This window comes from Phyllobates terribilis, unplaced genomic scaffold, assembly GCF_046119375.1.
Source record: "Phyllobates terribilis strain yellow unplaced genomic scaffold, ASM4611937v1 Scaffold_108__1_contigs__length_5656254, whole genome shotgun sequence".
In the NCBI taxonomy this organism is placed as follows: domain Eukaryota; kingdom Metazoa; phylum Chordata; class Amphibia; order Anura; family Dendrobatidae; genus Phyllobates; species Phyllobates terribilis.
In genome coordinates this window covers 1,396,208-1,412,217 of record NW_027362868.1, presented here as the reverse complement: position 1 = coordinate 1,412,217, position 16,010 = coordinate 1,396,208, and the positions used below count along the sequence as shown (strand labels likewise).

Sequence of the window (16,010 nt, the reverse complement as noted above, 5' to 3'; positions counted from 1 at the left end):
GGCTTCTGCAACTTTTAACATGAAAAATCCAATGAGGAGAAGAAAAGCAAAGCCAAAGAGTCCATCCCAAAATCCGACAAACAAGCAAAATGAACAAAAAGCATTGAATTCAATTCTTTCTGATTTTAGAAACTGCATTAAAGAAGGGGTGCACCGGTCCTGGAGATACTGCAATACCAGGTCAATGCGTGGAGTGGACAGAGCAAGCTCTTTTTCCATCTCCCTGTTCTAAAAATCCATTTAATATATGGTCCCCAGATAGGGGACGTATCAGATATTAAACTGATAAGAACAGATACTACACTTGATCTTAGCCAAAAGGCCGAGAAGCGATAACCAGAATTGGTTTCCGACTACGGTGCCACCCAAGGATTCTGAAAAGTCCATTTGTGGAGATGGCCACCTGGACTCCCGTTAAGAAGACATGCTGTCAACCTCTAGATCCCTCACATGCCTGCACTTTTCGGCTTGCTGCTGCTGCAATCCACGCGTTTTAGATCTGCATAACTCCACCTCTTTTAGCACAGTACCCTCAACCCCCGGCTGTTCCCACCCGCCTCAACACCGTTGGAAGGGAGGAGAACCAATTAAGGCGGGGGGGGGGGTGGAACGAGCAGCTGTCTACCCTTAGCAGGAGGGTTGCTGATTAATTACCTCTCCTGCTGCTGCTGCTGCTGGCTGTCCAGCAGCAGACTGAAGGTGGCTGCTGCTGTGCGCAGGTATATAAAGGCTCAGAGCCTATTATGACACGCGCAGCCAGCGTTCCATTGCCACATTCCGTCTACTGCAGGCGGGATACCTGGATGGCTGAATGTCACTGAGAAGCTCACAGAGACCGCCATAAGCAACAGTTTAAAAGAATGCCACAGACTAATCAACCAAACTTTTTGGGTTGGTTTCTCTTTTATAGTCTGCAGGCATTAAATGAAAGAAGTCAGTGTTCCAGCAGAGGGAGACAACGTTTCAGAAAAGGCATTGTAGCAAACCAAAAAAGAAATTTTAAGCGCAGCAGAGTAACCAGCTCACATACCTGTTAGCTCAGGTGAGTTTAAAAGGCTGCTGTTGATAACAAGGGCATTTGCTAAATAGATGGTGTGTGTGCAACAATATACTGAAAGGTCAATTATATTGTGCAGCTTATCTCACCACCTGTAGTTATTTAGGTGAAAGCTCCAAAATGCTTGCCTAATATGTCTGTTTATCCAAAAGGAAGTATAGAGGGAGAGCTAGATAGATAGCATTGCATTACATTACATTACATGGCAATGCAATGCACAGTTGCTGAAGTTGAACCAAAATGAGCTTGTCATCTGGCTTCTGCAACTTTTAACATGAAAAATCCAATGAGGAGAAGAAAAGCAAAGCCAAAGAGTCCATCCCAAAATCCGACAAACAAGCAAAATGAACAAAAAGCATTGAATTCAATTCTTTCTGATTTTAGAAACTGCATTAAAGAAGGGGTGCACCGGTCCTGGAGATACTGCAATACCAGGTCAATGCGTGGAGTGGACAGAGCAAGCTCTTTTTCCATCTCCCTGTTCTAAAAATCCATTTAATATATGGTCCCCAGATAGGGGACGTATCAGATATTAAACTGATAAGAACAGATACTACACTTGATCTTAGCCAAAAGGCCGAGAAGCGATAACCAGAATTGGTTTCCGACTACGGTGCCACCCAAGGATTCTGAAAAGTCCATTTGTGGAGATGGCCACCTGGACTCCCGTTAAGAAGACATGCTGTCAACCTCTAGATCCCTCACATGCCTGCACTTTTCGGCTTGCTGCTGCTGCAATCCACGCGTTTTAGATCTGCATAACTCCACCTCTTTTAGCACAGTACCCTCAACCCCCGGCTGTTCCCACCCGCCTCAACACCGTTGGAAGGGAGGAGAACCAATTAAGGCGGGGGGGGGGGTGGAACGAGCAGCTGTCTACCCTTAGCAGGAGGGTTGCTGATTAATTACCTCTCCTGCTGCTGCTGCTGCTGGCTGTCCAGCAGCAGACTGAAGGTGGCTGCTGCTGTGCGCAGGTATATAAAGGCTCAGAGCCTATTATGACACGCGCAGCCAGCGTTCCATTGCCACATTCCGTCTACTGCAGGCGGGATACCTGGATGGCTGAATGTCACTGAGAAGCTCACAGAGACCGCCATAAGCAACAGTTTAAAAGAATGCCACAGACTAATCAACCAAACTTTTTGGGTTGGTTTCTCTTTTATAGTCTGCAGGCATTAAATGAAAGAAGTCAGTGTTCCAGCAGAGGGAGACAACGTTTCAGAAAAGGCATTGTAGCAAACCAAAAAAGAAATTTTAAGCGCAGCAGAGTAACCAGCTCACATACCTGTTAGCTCAGGTGAGTTTAAAAGGCTGCTGTTGATAACAAGGGCATTTGCTAAATAGATGGTGTGTGTGCAACAATATACTGAAAGGTCAATTATATTGTGCAGCTTATCTCACCACCTGTAGTTATTTAGGTGAAAGCTCCAAAATGCTTGCCTAATATGTCTGTTTATCCAAAAGGAAGTATAGAGGGAGAGCTAGATAGATAGCATTGCATTACATTACATTACATGGCAATGCAATGCACAGTTGCTGAAGTTGAACCAAAATGAGCTTGTCATCTGGCTTCTGCAACTTTTAACATGAAAAATCCAATGAGGAGAAGAAAAGCAAAGCCAAAGAGTCCATCCCAAAATCCGACAAACAAGCAAAATGAACAAAAAGCATTGAATTCAATTCTTTCTGATTTTAGAAACTGCATTAAAGAAGGGGTGCACCGGTCCTGGAGATACTGCAATACCAGGTCAATGCGTGGAGTGGACAGAGCAAGCTCTTTTTCCATCTCCCTGTTCTAAAAATCCATTTAATATATGGTCCCCAGATAGGGGACGTATCAGATATTAAACTGATAAGAACAGATACTACACTTGATCTTAGCCAAAAGGCCGAGAAGCGATAACCAGAATTGGTTTCCGACTACGGTGCCACCCAAGGATTCTGAAAAGTCCATTTGTGGAGATGGCCACCTGGACTCCCGTTAAGAAGACATGCTGTCAACCTCTAGATCCCTCACATGCCTGCACTTTTCGGCTTGCTGCTGCTGCAATCCACGCGTTTTAGATCTGCATAACTCCACCTCTTTTAGCACAGTACCCTCAACCCCCGGCTGTTCCCACCCGCCTCAACACCGTTGGAAGGGAGGAGAACCAATTAAGGCGGGGGGGGGGGTGGAACGAGCAGCTGTCTACCCTTAGCAGGAGGGTTGCTGATTAATTACCTCTCCTGCTGCTGCTGCTGCTGGCTGTCCAGCAGCAGACTGAAGGTGGCTGCTGCTGTGCGCAGGTATATAAAGGCTCAGAGCCTATTATGACACGCGCAGCCAGCGTTCCATTGCCACATTCCGTCTACTGCAGGCGGGATACCTGGATGGCTGAATGTCACTGAGAAGCTCACAGAGACCGCCATAAGCAACAGTTTAAAAGAATGCCACAGACTAATCAACCAAACTTTTTGGGTTGGTTTCTCTTTTATAGTCTGCAGGCATTAAATGAAAGAAGTCAGTGTTCCAGCAGAGGGAGACAACGTTTCAGAAAAGGCATTGTAGCAAACCAAAAAAGAAATTTTAAGCGCAGCAGAGTAACCAGCTCACATACCTGTTAGCTCAGGTGAGTTTAAAAGGCTGCTGTTGATAACAAGGGCATTTGCTAAATAGATGGTGTGTGTGCAACAATATACTGAAAGGTCAATTATATTGTGCAGCTTATCTCACCACCTGTAGTTATTTAGGTGAAAGCTCCAAAATGCTTGCCTAATATGTCTGTTTATCCAAAAGGAAGTATAGAGGGAGAGCTAGATAGATAGCATTGCATTACATTACATTACATGGCAATGCAATGCACAGTTGCTGAAGTTGAACCAAAATGAGCTTGTCATCTGGCTTCTGCAACTTTTAACATGAAAAATCCAATGAGGAGAAGAAAAGCAAAGCCAAAGAGTCCATCCCAAAATCCGACAAACAAGCAAAATGAACAAAAAGCATTGAATTCAATTCTTTCTGATTTTAGAAACTGCATTAAAGAAGGGGTGCACCGGTCCTGGAGATACTGCAATACCAGGTCAATGCGTGGAGTGGACAGAGCAAGCTCTTTTTCCATCTCCCTGTTCTAAAAATCCATTTAATATATGGTCCCCAGATAGGGGACGTATCAGATATTAAACTGATAAGAACAGATACTACACTTGATCTTAGCCAAAAGGCCGAGAAGCGATAACCAGAATTGGTTTCCGACTACGGTGCCACCCAAGGATTCTGAAAAGTCCATTTGTGGAGATGGGCACCTGGGCTCCCGTTAAGAAGACATGCTGTCAACCTCTAGATCCCTCACATGCCTGCACTTTTCGGCTTGCTGCTGCTGCAATCCACGCGTTTTAGATCTGCATAACTCCACCTCTTTTAGCACAGTACCCTCAACCCCCGGCTGTTCCCACCCGCCTCAACACCGTTGGAAGGGAGGAGAACCAATTAAGGCGGGGGGGGGGGTGGAACGAGCAGCTGTCTACCCTTAGCAGGAGGGTTGCTGATTAATTACCTCTCCTGCTGCTGCTGCTGCTGGCTGTCCAGCAGCAGACTGAAGGTGGCTGCTGCTGTGCGCAGGTATATAAAGGCTCAGAGCCTATTATGACACGCGCAGCCAGCGTTCCATTGCCACATTCCGTCTACTGCAGGCGGGATACCTGGATGGCTGAATGTCACTGAGAAGCTCACAGAGACCGCCATAAGCAACAGTTTAAAAGAATGCCACAGACTAATCAACCAAACTTTTTGGGTTGGTTTCTCTTTTATAGTCTGCAGGCATTAAATGAAAGAAGTCAGTGTTCCAGAAGAGGGAGACAACGTTTCAGAAAAGGCATTGTAGCAAACCAAAAAAGAAATTTTAAGCGCAGCAGAGTAACCAGCTCACATACCTGTTAGCTCAGGTGAGTTTAAAAGGCTGCTGTTGATAACAAGGGCATTTGCTAAATAGATGGTGTGTGTGCAACAATATACTGAAAGGTCAATTATATTGTGCAGCTTATCTCACCACCTGTAGTTATTTAGGTGAAAGCTCCAAAATGCTTGCCTAATATGTCTGTTTATCCAAAAGGAAGTATAGAGGGAGAGCTAGAAAGATAGCATTGCATTACATTACATTACATGGCAATGCAATGCACAGTTGCTGAAGTTGAACCAAAATGAGCTTGTCATCTGGCTTCTGCAACTTTTAACATGAAAAATCCAATGAGGAGAAGAAAAGCAAAGCCAAAGAGTCCATCCCAAAATCCGACAAACAAGCAAAATGAACAAAAAGCATTGAATTCAATTCTTTCTGATTTTAGAAACTGCATTAAAGAAGGGGTGCACCGGTCCTGGAGATACTGCAATACCAGATCAATGCGTGGAGTGGACAGAGCAAGCTCTCTTTCCATCTCCCTGTTCTAAAAATCCATTTAATATATGGTCCCCAGATAGGGGACGTATCAGATATTAAACTGATAAGAACAGATACTACACTTGATCTTAGCCAAAAGGCCGAGAAGCGATAACCAGAATTGGTTTCCGACTACGGTGCCACCCAAGGATTCTGAAAAGTCCATTTGTGGAGATGGCCACCTGGACTCCCGTTAAGAAGACATGCTGTCAACCTGTAGATCCCTCACATGCCTGCACTTTTCGGCTTGCTGCTAGTGCAATCCACGCGTTTTAGATCTGCATAACTCCACCTCTTTTAGCACAGTACCCTCAACCCCCGGCTGTTCCCACCCGCCTCAACACCGTTGGAAGGGAGGAGAACCAATTAAGGCGGGGGGGGGGGGGGGTGGAACGAGCAGCTGTCTACCCTTAGCAGGAGGGTTGCTGATTAATTACCTCTCCTGCTGCTGCTGCTGCTGGCTGTCCAGCAGCAGACTGAAGGTGGCTGCTGCTGTGCGCAGGTATATAAAGGCTCAGAGCCTATTATGACACGCGCAGCCAGTGTTCCATTGCCACATTCCGTCTACTGCAGGCGGGATACCTGGATGGCTGAATGTCACTGAGAAGCTCACAGAGACCGCCATAAGCAACAGTTTAAAAGAATGCCACAGACTAATCAACCAAACTTTTTGGGTTGGTTTCTCTTTTATAGTCTGCAGGCATTAAATGAAAGAAGTCAGTGTTCCAGCAGAGGGAGACAACGTTTCAGAAAAGGCATTGTAGCAAACCAAAAAATAAATTTTAAGCGCAGCAGAGTAACCAGCTCACATACCTGTTAGCTCAGGTGAGTTTAAAAGGCTGCTGTTGATAACAAGGGCATTTGCTAAATAGATGGTGTGTGTGCAACAATATACTGAAAGGTCAATTATATTGTGCAGCTTATCTCACCACCTGTAGTTATTTAGGTGAAAGCTCCAAAATGCTTGCCTAATATGTCTGTTTATCCAAAAGGAAGTATAGAGGGAGAGCTAGATAGATAGCATTGCATTACATTACATTACATGGCAATGCAATGCACAGTTGCTGAAGTTGAACCAAAATGAGCTTGTCATCTGGCTTCTGCAACTTTTAACATGAAAAATCCAATGAGGAGAAGAAAAGCAAAGCCAAAGAGTCCATCCCAAAATCCGACAAACAAGCAAAATGAACAAAAAGCATTGAATTCAATTCTTTCTGATTTTAGAAACTGCATTAAAGAAGGGGTGCACCGGTCCTGGAGATACTGCAATACCAGGTCAATGCGTGGGGTGGACAGAGCAAGCTCTTTTTCCATCTCCCTGTTCTAAAAATCCATTTAATATATGGTCCCCAGATAGGGGACGTATCAGATATTAAACTGATAAGAACAGATACTACACTTGATCTTAGCCAAAAGGCCGAGAAGCGATAACCAGAATTGGTTTCCGACTACGGTGCCACCCAAGGATTCTGAAAAGTCCATTTGTGGAGATGGCCACCTGGACTCCCATTAAGAAGACATGCTGTCAACCTCTAGATCCCTCACATGCCTGCACTTTTCGGCTTGCTGCTGCTGCAATCCACGCGTTTTAGATCTGCATAACTCCACCTCTTTTAGCACAGTACCCTCAACCCCCGGCTGTTCCCACCCGCCTCAACACCGTTGGAAGGGAGGAGAACCAATTAAGGCGGGGGGGGGGGTGGAACGAGCAGCTGTCTACCCTTAGCAGGAGGGTTGCTGATTAATTACCTCTCCTGCTGCTGCTGCTGCTGGCTGTCCAGCAGCAGACTGAAGGTGGCTGCTGCTGTGCGCAGGTATATAAAGGCTCAGAGCCTATTATGACACGCGCAGCCAGCGTTCCATTGCCACATTCCGTCTACTGCAGGCGGGATACCTGGATGGCTGAATGTCACTGAGAAGCTCACAGAGACCGCCATAAGCAACAGATTAAAAGAATGCCACAGACTAATCAACCAAACTTTTTGGGTTGGTTTCTCTTTTATAGTCTGCAGGCATTAAATGAAAGAAGTCAGTGTTCCAGCAGAGGGAGACAACGTTTCAGAAAAGGCATTGTAGCAAACCAAAAAAGAAATTTTAAGCGCAGCAGAGTAACCAGCTCACATACCTGTTAGCTCAGGTGAGTTTAAAAGGCTGCTGTTGATAACAAGGGCATTTGCTAAATAGATGGTGTGTGTGCAACAATATACTGAAAGGTCAATTATATTGTGCAGCTTATCTCACCACCTGTAGTTATTTAGGTGAAAGCTCCAAAATGCTTGCCTAATATGTCTGTTTATCCAAAAGGAAGTATAGAGGGAGAGCTAGATAGATAGCATTGCATTACATTACATTACATGGCAATGCAATGCACAGTTGCTGAAGTTGAACCAAAATGAGCTTGTCATCTGGCTTCTGCAACTTTTAACATGAAAAATCCAATGAGGAGAAGAAAAGCAAAGCCAAAGAGTCCATCCCAAAATCCGACAAACAAGCAAAATGAACAAAAAGCATTGAATTCAATTCTTTCTGATTTTAGAAACTGCATTAAAGAAGGGGTGCACCGGTCCTGGAGATACTGCAATACCAGGTCAATGCGTGGAGTGGACAGAGCAAGCTCTTTTTCCATCTCCCTGTTCTAAAAATCCATTTAATATATGGTCCCCAGATAGGGGACGTATCAGATATTAAACTGATAAGAACAGATACTACACTTGATCTTAGCCAAAAGGCCGAGAAGCGATAACCAGAATTGGTTTCCGACTACGGTGCCACCCAAGGATTCTGAAAAGTCCATTTGTGGAGATGGCCACCTGGACTCCCGTTAAGAAGACATGCTGTCAACCTCTAGATCCCTCACATGCCTGCACTTTTCGGCTTGCTGCTGCTGCAATCCACGCGTTTTAGATCTGCATAACTCCACCTCTTTTAGCACAGTACCCTCAACCCCCGGCTGTTCCCACCCGCCTCAACACCGTTGGAAGGGAGGAGAACCAATTAAGGCGGGGGGGGGGGTGGAACGAGCAGCTGTCTACCCTTAGCAGGAGGGTTGCTGATTAATTACCTCTCCTGCTGCTGCTGCTGCTGGCTGTCCAGCAGCAGACTGAAGGTGGCTGCTGCTGTGCGCAGGTATATAAAGGCTCAGAGCCTATTATGACACGCGCAGCCAGCGTTCCATTGCCACATTCCGTCTACTGCAGGCGGGATACCTGGATGGCTGAATGTCACTGAGAAGCTCACAGAGACCGCCATAAGCAACAGTTTAAAAGAATGCCACAGACTAATCAACCAAACTTTTTGGGTTGGTTTCTCTTTTATAGTCTGCAGGCATTAAATGAAAGAAGTCAGTGTTCCAGCAGAGGGAGACAACGTTTCAGAAAAGGCATTGTAGCAAACCAAAAAAGAAATTTTAAGCGCAGCAGAGTAACCAGCTCACATACCTGTTAGCTCAGGTGAGTTTAAAAGGCTGCTGTTGATAACAAGGGCATTTGCTAAATAGATGGTGTGTGTGCAACAATATACTGAAAGGTCAATTATATTGTGCAGCTTATCTCACCACCTGTAGTTATTTAGGTGAAAGCTCCAAAATGCTTGCCTAATATGTCTGTTTATCCAAAAGGAAGTATAGAGGGAGAGCTAGATAGATAGCATTGCATTACATTAAATTACATGGCAATGCAATGCACAGTTGCTGAAGTTGAACCAAAATGAGCTTGTCATCTGGCTTCTGCAACTTTTAACATGAAAAATCCAATGAGGAGAAGAAAAGCAAAGCCAAAGAGTCCATCCCAAAATCCGACAAACAAGCAAAATGAACAAAAAGCATTGAATTCAATTCTTTCTGATTTTAGAAACTGCATTAAAGAAGGGGAGCACCGGTCCTGGAGATACTGCAATACCAGGTCAATGCGTGGAGTGGACAGAGCAAGCTCTTTTTCCATCTCCCTGTTCTAAAAATCCATTTAATATATGGTCCCCAGATAGGGGACGTATCAGATATTAAACTGATAAGAACAGATACTACACTTGATCTTAGCCAAAAGGCCGAGAAGCGATAACCAGAATTGGTTTCCGACTACGGTGCCACCCAAGGATTCTGAAAAGTCCATTTGTGGAGATGGCCACCTGGACTCCCGTTAAGAAGACATGCTGTCAACCTCTAGATCCCTCACATGCCTGCACTTTTCGGCTTGCTGCTGCTGCAATCCACGCGTTTTAGATCTGCATAACTCCACCTCTTTTAGCACAGTACCCTCAACCCCTGTCTGTTCCCACCCGCCTCAACACCGTTGGAAGGGAGGAGAACCAATTAAGGCGGGGGGGGGGTGGAGCGAGCAGCTGTCTACCCTTAGCAGGAGGGTTGCTGATTAATTACCTCTCCTGCTGCTGCTGCTGCTGGCTGTCTAGCAGCAGACTGAAGGTGGCTGCTGCTGTGCGCAGGTATAGAAAGGCTCAGAGCCTATTATGACACGCGCAGCCAGCGTTCCATTGCCACATTCCGTCTACTGCAGGCGGGATACCTGGATGGCTGAATGTCACTGAGAAGCTCACAGAGACCGCCATAAGCAACAGTTTAAAAGAATGCCACAGACTAATCAACCAAACTTTTTGGGTTGGTTTCTCTTTTATAGTCTGCAGGCATTAAATGAAAGAAGTCAGTGTTCCAGCAGAGGGAGACAACGTTTCAGAAAAGGCATTGTAGCAAACCAAAAAAGAAATTTTAAGCGCAGCAGAGTAACCAGCTCACATACCTGTTAGCTCAGGTGAGTTTAAAAGGCTGCTGTTGATAACAAGGGCATTTGCTAAATAGATGGTGTGTGTGCAACAATATACTGAAAGGTCAATTATATTGTGCAGCTTATCTCACCACCTGTAGTTATTTAGGTGAAAGCTCCAAAATGCTTGCCTAATATGTCTGTTTATCCAAAAGGAAGTATAGAGGGAGAGCTAGATAGATAGCATTGCATTACATTACATTACATGGCAATGCAATGCACAGTTGCTGAAGTTGAACCAAAATGAGCTTGTCATCTGGCTTCTGCAACTTTTAACATGAAAAATCCAATGAGGAGAAGAAAAGCAAAGCCAAAGAGTCCATCCCAAAATCCGACAAACAAGCAAAATGAACAAAAAGCATTGAATTCAATTCTTTCTGATTTTAGAAACTGCATTAAAGAAGGGGTGCACCGGTCCTGGAGATACTGCAATACCAGGTCAATGCGTGGAGTGGACAGAGCAAGCTCTTTTTCCATCTCCCTGTTCTAAAAATCCATTTAATATATGGTCCCCAGATAGGGGACGTATCAGATATTAAACTGATAAGAACAGATACTACACTTGATCTTAGCCAAAAGGCCGAGAAGCGATAACCAGAATTGGTTTCCGACTACGGTGCCACCCAAGGATTCTGAAAAGTCCATTTGTGGAGATGGCCACCTGGACTCCCGTTAAGAAGACATGCTGTCAACCTCTAGATCCCTCACATGCCTGCACTTTTCGGCTTGCTGCTGCTGCAATCCACGCGTTTTAGATCTGCATAACTCCACCTCTTTTAGCACAGTACCCTCAACCCCCGTCTGTTCCCACCCGCCTCAACACCGTTGGAAGGGAGGAGAACCAATTAAGGCGGGGGGGGGGTGGAGCGAGCAGCTGTCTACCCTTAGCAGGAGGGTTGCTGATTAATTACCTCTCCTGCTGCTGCTGCTGCTGGCTGTCCAGCAGCAGACTGAAGGTGGCTGCTGCTGTGCGCAGGTATATAAAGGCTCAGAGCCTATTATGACACGCGCAGCCAGCGTTCCATTGCCACATTCCGTCTACTGCAGGCGGGATACCTGGATGGCTGAATGTCACTGAGAAGCTCACAGAGACCGCCATAAGCAACAGTTTAAAAGAATGCCACAGACTAATCAACCAAACTTTTTGGGTTGGTTTCTCTTTTATAGTCTGCAGGCATTAAATGAAAGAAGTCAGTGTTCCAGCAGAGGGAGACAACGTTTCAGAAAAGGCATTGTAGCAAACCAAAAAAGAAATTTTAAGCGCAGCAGAGTAACCAGCTCACATACCTGTTAGCTCAGGTGAGTTTAAAAGGCTGCTGTTGATAACAAGGGCATTTGCTAAATAGATGGTGTGTGTGCAACAATATACTGAAAGGTCAATTATATTGTGCAGCTTATCTCACCACCTGTAGTTATTTAGGTGAAAGCTCCAAAATGCTTGCCTAATATGTCTGTTTATCCAAAAGGAAGTATAGAGGGAGAGCTAGATAGATAGCATTGCATTACATTACATTACATGGCAATGCAATGCACAGTTGCTGAAGTTGAACCAAAATGAGCTTGTCATCTGGCTTCTGCAACTTTTAACATGAAAAATCCAATGAGGAGAAGAAAAGCAAAGCCAAAGAGTCCATCCCAAAATCCGACAAACAAGCAAAATGAACAAAAAGCATTGAATTCAATTCTTTCTGATTTTAGAAACTGCATTAAAGAAGGGGTGCACCGGTCCTGGAGATACTGCAATACCAGGTCAATGCGTGGAGTGGACAGAGCAAGCTCTTTTTCCATCTCCCTGTTCTAAAAATCCATTTAATATATGGTCCCCAGATAGGGGACGTATCAGATATTAAACTGATAAGAACAGATACTACACTTGATCTTAGCCAAAAGGCCGAGAAGCGATAACCAGAATTGGTTTCCGACTACGGTGCCACCCAAGGATTCTGAAAAGTCCATTTGTGGAGATGGCCACCTGGACTCCCGTTAAGAAGACATGCTGTCAACCTCTAGATCCCTCACATGCCTGCACTTTTCGGCTTGCTGCTGCTGCAATCCACGCGTTTTAGATCTGCATAACTCCACCTCTTTTAGCACAGTACCCTCAACCCCCGGCTGTTCCCACCCGCCTCAACACCGTTGGAAGGGAGGAGAACCAATTAAGGCGGGGGGGGGGTGGAACGAGCAGCTGTCTACCCTTAGCAGGAGGGTTGCTGATTAATTACCTCTCCTGCTGCTGCTGCTGCTGGCTGTCCAGCAGCAGACTGAAGGTGGCTGCTGCTGTGCGCAGGTATATAAAGGCTCAGAGCCTATTATGACACGCGCAGCCAGCGTTCCTTTGCCACATTCCGTCTACTGCAGGCGGGATACCTGGATGGCTGAATGTCACTGAGAAGCTCACAGAGACCGCCATAAGCAACAGTTTAAAAGAATGCCACAGACTAATCAACCAAACTTTTTGGGTTGGTTTCTCTTTTATAGTCTGCAGGCATTAAATGAAAGAAGTCAGTGTTCCAGCAGAGGGAGACAACGTTTCAGAAAAGGCATTGTAGCAAACCAAAAAAGAAATTTTAAGCGCAGCAGAGTAACCAGCTCACATACCTGTTAGCTCAGGTGAGTTTAAAAGGCTGCTGTTGATAACAAGGGCATTTGCTAAATAGATGGTGTGTGTGCAACAATATACTGAAAGGTCAATTATATTGTGCAGCTTATCTCACCACCTGTAGTTATTTAGGTGAAAGCTCCAAAATGCTTGCCTAATATGTCTGTTTATCCAAAAGGAAGTATAGAGGGAGAGCTAGATAGATAGCATTGCATTACATTACATTACATGGCAATGCAATGCACAGTTGCTGAAGTTGAACCAAAATGAGCTTGTCATCTGGCTTCTGCAACTTTTAACATGAAAAATCCAATGAGGAGAAGAAAAGCAAAGCCAAAGAGTCCATCCCAAAATCCGACAAACAAGCAAAATGAACAAAAAGCATTGAATTCAATTCTTTCTGATTTTAGAAACTGCATTAAAGAAGGGGTGCACCGGTCCTGGAGATACTGCAATACCAGGTCAATGCGTGGAGTGGACAGAGCAAGCTCTTTTTCCATCTCCCTGTTCTAAAAATCCATTTAATATATGGTCCCCAGATAGGGGACGTATCAGATATTAAACTGATAAGAACAGATACTACACTTGATCTTAGCCAAAAGGCCGAGAAGCGATAACCAGAATTGGTTTCCGACTACGGTGCCACCCAAGGATTCTGAAAAGTCCATTTGTGGAGATGGCCACCTGGACTCCCGTTAAGAAGACATGCTGTCAACCTCTAGATCCCTCACATGCCTGCACTTTTCGGCTTGCTGCTGCTGCAATCCACGCGTTTTAGATCTGCATAACTCCACCTCTTTTAGCACAGTACCCTCAACCCCCGGCTGTTCCCACCCGCCTCAACACCGTTGGAAGGGAGGAGAACCAATTAAGGCGGGGGGGGGGGTGGAACGAGCAGCTGTCTACCCTTAGCAGGAGGGTTGCTGATTAATTACCTCTCCTGCTGCTGCTGCTGGCTGTCCAGCAGCAGACTGAAGGTGGCTGCTGCTGTGCGCAGGTATATAAAGGCTCAGAGCCTATTATGACACGCGCAGCCAGCGTTCCATTGCCACATTCCGTCTACTGCAGGCGGGATACCTGGATGGCTGAATGTCACTGAGAAGCTCACAGAGACCGCCATAAGCAACAGTTTAAAAGAATGCCACAGACTAATCAACCAAACTTTTTGGGTTGGTTTCTCTTTTATAGTCTGCAGGCATTAAATGAAAGAAGTCAGTGTTCCAGCAGAGGGAGACAACGTTTCAGAAAAGGCATTGTAGCAAACCAAAAAAGAAATTTTAAGCGCAGCAGAGTAACCAGCTCACATACCTGTTAGCTCAGGTGAGTTTAAAAGGCTGCTGTTGATAACAAGGGCATTTGCTAAATAGATGGTGTGTGTGCAACAATATACTGAAAGGTCAATTATATTGTGCAGCTTATCTCACCACCTGTAGTTATTTAGGTGAAAGCTCCAAAATGCTTGCCTAATATGTCTGTTTATCCAAAAGGAAGTATAGAGGGAGAGCTAGATAGATAGCATTGCATTACATTACATTACATGGCAATGCAATGCACAGTTGCTGAAGTTGAACCAAAATGAGCTTGTCATCTGGCTTCTGCAACTTTTAACATGAAAAATCCAATGAGGAGAAGAAAAGCAAAGCCAAAGAGTCCATCCCAAAATCCGACAAACAAGCAAAATGAACAAAAAGCATTGAATTCAATTCTTTCTGATTTTAGAAACTGCATTAAAGAAGGGGTGCACCGGTCCTGGAGATACTGCAATACCAGGTCAATGCGTGGAGTGGACAGAGCAAGCTCTTTTTCCATCTCCCTGTTCTAAAAATCCATTTAATATATGGTCCCCAGATAGGGGACGTATCAGATATTAAACTGATAAGAACAGATTTTTTGATTGAAGCTGCATCCAAGGCACTGAAAAATGTGACCGAAGTCACACCAAAACAGCGCACGAGGCGAGGATTCATGTGGACCCTTCCCGGAGGAGAGGGTCCCCAATAAACCATCCCCATCCCTCCGAGCCAGAAGGCCACAGCGAGGGTCAGGGATCTCCGATGCTCTCCCTAGCCGAAGCCGGAGAAGAGCCGTTTTCGTGCTCCCAGCTTCCATCTAGGCTGCCACACTAGTGGAGCTGGAGCCTGTGTTGGTTTCTCAGCCCAAAGCTGACCGGACCTCCGACCGGGTTTATAAAAATTCCCTTTCCTAGCCCGGAGGCCAGGAATAGGGGGGGTTGCTCAGAAAGTATGATTGGCAAAGGTGCGGCGTGCTACGAAGCCAAGTCTTTCTGGGGTTCCCAGTCCCAGTAAGCTTGGACTCCCACCAGGGCGCCTACTCCTGGGGCACATTGCTCCAAAGCCCTCACACTTACCCAGCCTAGTGACTTCGATCCTGGAGGGCCATGTTTTCCATCAGATAACTCTATGAGCCACCTGGCGTACTAACAAGTGCACCAAACCAGTGTGTAATATGCATCAATTTACTAGGGCAGCCCAAGGACAAAACTGCCTTTTCAAAAGATACTACACTTGATCTTAGCCAAAAGGCCGAGAAGCGATAACCAGAATTGGTTTCCGACTACGGTGCCACCCAAGGATTCTGAAAAGTCCATTTGTGGAGATGGCCACCTGGACTCCCGTTAAGAAGACATGCTGTCAACCTCTAGATCCCTCACATGCCTGCACTTTTCGGCTTGCTGCTGCTGCAATCCACGCGTTTTAGATCTGCATAACTCCACCTCTTTTAGCACAGTACCCTCAACCCCCGGCTGTTCCCACCCGCCTCAACACCGTTGGAAGGGAGGAGAACCAATTAAGGCGGGGGGGGGGGTGGAACGAGCAGCTGTCTACCCTTAGCAGGAGGGTTGCTGATTAATTACCTCTCCTGCTGCTGCTGCTGCTGGCTGTCCAGCAGCAGACTGAAGGTGGCTGCTGCTGTGCGCAGGTATATAAAGGCTCAGAGCCTATTATGACACGCGCAGCCAGCGTTCCATTGCCACATTCCGTCTACTGCAGGCGGGATACCTGGATGGCTGAATGTCACTGAGAAGCTCACAGAGACCGCCATAAGCAACAGTTTAAAAGAATGCCACAGACTAATCAACCAAACTTTTTGGGTTGGTTTCTCTTTTATAGTCTGCAGGCATTAAATGAAAGAAGTCAGTGTTCCAGCAG

The 16,010-nt window shown here is 45.7% G+C and overlaps 12 non-coding genes and 1 pseudogene across 12 annotated transcripts; all 13 read right to left on the bottom strand.

Moving 5' to 3' along the window:
* Positions 1-143: 143 nt before the first annotated feature.
* LOC141199120 (U2 spliceosomal RNA) lies at positions 144-334 on the bottom strand. The gene has a single exon (XR_012270882.1). It is a non-coding gene; the product is annotated as a U2 spliceosomal RNA (small nuclear RNA).
* Positions 335-1,455: 1,121 nt separating this feature from the next.
* Positions 1,456-1,646, bottom strand: LOC141199119 (U2 spliceosomal RNA). Its single transcript, XR_012270881.1, has one exon. It is a non-coding gene; the product is annotated as a U2 spliceosomal RNA (small nuclear RNA).
* A 1,121-nt stretch (positions 1,647-2,767) lies between these two features.
* LOC141199117 (U2 spliceosomal RNA) lies at positions 2,768-2,958 on the bottom strand. Its single transcript, XR_012270879.1, has one exon. It is a non-coding gene; the product is annotated as a U2 spliceosomal RNA (small nuclear RNA).
* A 1,121-nt stretch (positions 2,959-4,079) lies between these two features.
* Positions 4,080-4,270, bottom strand: LOC141199116 (U2 spliceosomal RNA). Its single transcript, XR_012270878.1, has one exon. It is a non-coding gene; the product is annotated as a U2 spliceosomal RNA (small nuclear RNA).
* A 1,121-nt stretch (positions 4,271-5,391) lies between these two features.
* Positions 5,392-5,582, bottom strand: LOC141200483 (U2 spliceosomal RNA). The gene has a single exon (XR_012272203.1). It is a non-coding gene; the product is annotated as a U2 spliceosomal RNA (small nuclear RNA).
* Positions 5,583-6,707: 1,125 nt separating this feature from the next.
* On the bottom strand, positions 6,708-6,898 carry LOC141200506 (U2 spliceosomal RNA). The gene has a single exon (XR_012272226.1). It is a non-coding gene; the product is annotated as a U2 spliceosomal RNA (small nuclear RNA).
* A 1,121-nt stretch (positions 6,899-8,019) lies between these two features.
* LOC141199115 (U2 spliceosomal RNA) lies at positions 8,020-8,210 on the bottom strand. Its single transcript, XR_012270877.1, has one exon. It is a non-coding gene; the product is annotated as a U2 spliceosomal RNA (small nuclear RNA).
* Positions 8,211-9,331: 1,121 nt separating this feature from the next.
* On the bottom strand, positions 9,332-9,522 carry LOC141200404 (U2 spliceosomal RNA). The gene has a single exon (XR_012272126.1). It is a non-coding gene; the product is annotated as a U2 spliceosomal RNA (small nuclear RNA).
* A 1,120-nt stretch (positions 9,523-10,642) lies between these two features.
* On the bottom strand, positions 10,643-10,833 carry LOC141199114 (U2 spliceosomal RNA). The gene has a single exon (XR_012270876.1). It is a non-coding gene; the product is annotated as a U2 spliceosomal RNA (small nuclear RNA).
* A 1,120-nt stretch (positions 10,834-11,953) lies between these two features.
* Positions 11,954-12,144, bottom strand: LOC141199113 (U2 spliceosomal RNA). Its single transcript, XR_012270875.1, has one exon. It is a non-coding gene; the product is annotated as a U2 spliceosomal RNA (small nuclear RNA).
* Positions 12,145-13,264: 1,120 nt separating this feature from the next.
* On the bottom strand, positions 13,265-13,455 carry LOC141199112 (U2 spliceosomal RNA). Its single transcript, XR_012270874.1, has one exon. It is a non-coding gene; the product is annotated as a U2 spliceosomal RNA (small nuclear RNA).
* A 1,118-nt stretch (positions 13,456-14,573) lies between these two features.
* LOC141200801 (U2 spliceosomal RNA) lies at positions 14,574-14,755 on the bottom strand. The gene has a single exon (XR_012272511.1). It is a non-coding gene; the product is annotated as a U2 spliceosomal RNA (small nuclear RNA).
* A 524-nt stretch (positions 14,756-15,279) lies between these two features.
* LOC141200992 (U2 spliceosomal RNA) lies at positions 15,280-15,395 on the bottom strand (annotated as a pseudogene).
* Between the last annotated feature and the right edge of the window lie 615 nt (positions 15,396-16,010).